The sequence below is a fragment of the Montipora capricornis genome, chromosome 7 (genome assembly GCF_036669925.1).
Source record: "Montipora capricornis isolate CH-2021 chromosome 7, ASM3666992v2, whole genome shotgun sequence".
In the NCBI taxonomy this organism is placed as follows: Eukaryota; Metazoa; Cnidaria; class Anthozoa; order Scleractinia; family Acroporidae; genus Montipora; species Montipora capricornis.
The window spans coordinates 16,668,090-16,670,589 of record NC_090889.1 but is presented as its reverse complement, the minus strand read 5'-3'; the positions used below and the strand labels follow the sequence as shown (position 1 = coordinate 16,670,589).

The window sequence follows — 2,500 nt, the reverse complement described above, 5'->3', positions numbered from 1 at the left end:
CATTGGTCAAATTTGTTGACTATATTTTGGATGACGAGTTGTCTGCCCACAAATGGACTGTGCGTTACCAGTTACTTTGTGTATTACATTTTAAAAGGTCGACCCAACAGCATCTTTGAATCTCATGGCAAAGAACTCGATATTCTAATTTTCGAATTGATTGACGGATTGAGATTGAAGAATAATATAGGAAGCGCCGTGAGATAATAAAAGCTGATGCAACAACAACAAATGGCAGCAGGCTTTTAGACTGAACTGCGACACTATAGCCGTCTTTAATCTTTCAATTGATATTCTTCGCGCTTCTTCTCACAAATATACTTGAGTGTTTTGTTGCAATGAAAATCATTCCACACTCCAATTTGTGGTGGTCCTCCGAGCCAGAAAACACCGTTGGCGATTTCCACGCAATCCTGACCAAGTTCATCATTCGGCTGATCATCCGCCCACACAGAGCAATTTTCATTGAGATTTAGAGGCGTTCCGTCCGTCCAGACAAATGTATTTTCCTTGTCCTTGTCCGAGAGTCCAATCCAAGCCTCGACGAATTTCGCATTAGAAGGAATCCGAAGAAACTTGTTAAGCAAAAAGTCGTTTTCCTCTTTTGATTCGATCTTAATCAATTGACCTTTTTCATCTTGGCATGAACTCTTAGCGATGTCCCATTTCTTCGCCTCATCAAACATTTTAATGCACTTTCTGTAGCCTTTGGGGGGGTCGGACGGTTGGCATGTCAGACTCGCATTGTGACTGTCATACTTGATCCATCCGCTTTGGCACTCTGAAAAGAAAGCGCTTCTATATTTCATAGCAGTGTTAGGGATTGTTAACTAAAGACTATGTGTGATAAAATGTGATCGGTAGTCGACAACGTATGCATAATACCAGGTATGAATATAGTAAAATTGTACTACATAAGCTTGTTAAGCCTGTTCCAAGGCTCCTGGATAGTGAGGAAAATGTGCCGAAAACACGGGGGAGCTGAGGTCGAGGCAACCTGATTAGTGTTTTTCTTGCAATCGGTTAGCCTCCATTGCAAGCTAGTTCCAGTCGAATACTGAGAATACGAATATGGTCTATTCTATGATTTCTGATTTATTTTTACTTATCCCTTACCCAAGGCGATGGAGATTGGGACAAGCGTCGTTAAAATAACGCTGACTATCTTCATCCTGTTAGGAAGCTGGTAAATCCATAAAGGCAAAGTTAACACATTTCATCAATCAATTAACATCCATCATTTACTTAATTAAGTGCAGTGGGAATCACTTCTTATAATTCAAGTAGTAAGTATCCCAAGAGCTCGAGGCGGCTGCTGAAGAAGTTGTTCATGAGAAATAGAAGAAGAAGAAGAAGAAGAGGAAGAAGAAGAAGAAGAAGAAGAAGAAGAAGAACAACAACAACAACAGCAACAACAACAATACTACAAGAACTTCAAGAAGAAAAAGAAGAAGAATAGGAACAAGAAAAAGGACAAGGACAAAAACCGTAGAAGACGAGGAATTTGTTTAACGAACGTAGTGTATTCTCCCATACGACCCTCCCAAGTGGAATAAGCTTCATGCTGGTATGTCACAGTTGTGGGGGAGCTATAAAACAGAAGAACTCAGACAATAGAGAAATCTCAGACATGTGATTACTGGTAATGAATACCAAAGCAAGCGACCTTTGGAGATTTAAAATGGACTTGAAGAGCATTGTTATCCGGGTTAAAGAGTTGTTGATCATTTTGAAGCCCAATTCATCCTTCTTTTTAATTAGCCCAAGTGTCTTTTTTTTGCAATGAGAATTAGTTGCGTTCCTCTACGATTCGCGCGAATAAAATCAGTTAACCTAAGAAATACTTGCGTCAGGATTAACCGGCGAAAGGCACAGGACATATCTGGTGTTCCGAAGAACATGCTTAGCTTCCCGAAGGAAATGTTTAGTTTAAGATGAAAGACATTCATATTCCTAAAAAAGAGTTTGTACTGAGTTGAGGCTGAAGTAAATCACCAACAAGCGCAACAATCTCTCGGGTCGAATGTTGCCAAACAAATAGCTCGATTGAACGCTCGTTTTTCGATTCAGAGCTTTATTAAACCATCCAACAATCTAAAAGACACTTAAAAAAACGTTCAAGTTTACTTAATCGGCCAAAGATATGTCTGCTCAAAGAGGAAAAAAACAAACATATTAAACAAGCAGATGAAAGTTATGGCCTATACCAAAATGCCAGCCTTCACATTATGACCATCTGTTCATGTTATTTATGTACGATCTTGTTGAAGTTTTTATGGCGTATTACGGTAAAGTTTTTACGTTAAGTTCTTCAGTTAAGTTTTTATGGCATGTACAGAACACAGATTTTATTTTATGGAATTGTCGCAAATGTAACGTAAATGTTCTCACATTTAAGCAAACATGCCAAGACTTAAAGTTTACATTACAGCAGAGTAGTTCACTATTACATTGGATAATCAGTTCAAATAAACAAATAAACAAGTAAATCCTATAGGTG

At 38.5% G+C, this 2,500-nt stretch overlaps 1 long non-coding RNA gene across 1 annotated transcript in view; it reads right to left on the bottom strand.

Annotated features, from left to right (window-relative positions):
• The window catches only part of LOC138057774 (uncharacterized), a 3,254-nt gene that overhangs the window by 608 nt on the left and 146 nt on the right, over nt 1-2,500 (bottom strand). The window contains exons 2-3 of the long non-coding RNA XR_011133708.1: nt 1,117-1,183; nt 1-781 (exon numbers count right to left, since the gene is read on the bottom strand). The exon at nt 1-781 is cut by the window's left edge and continues 608 nt beyond it. This is a non-coding gene — a long non-coding RNA (uncharacterized lncRNA). The remainder of the gene's footprint in view (nt 782-1,116; nt 1,184-2,500) is intronic.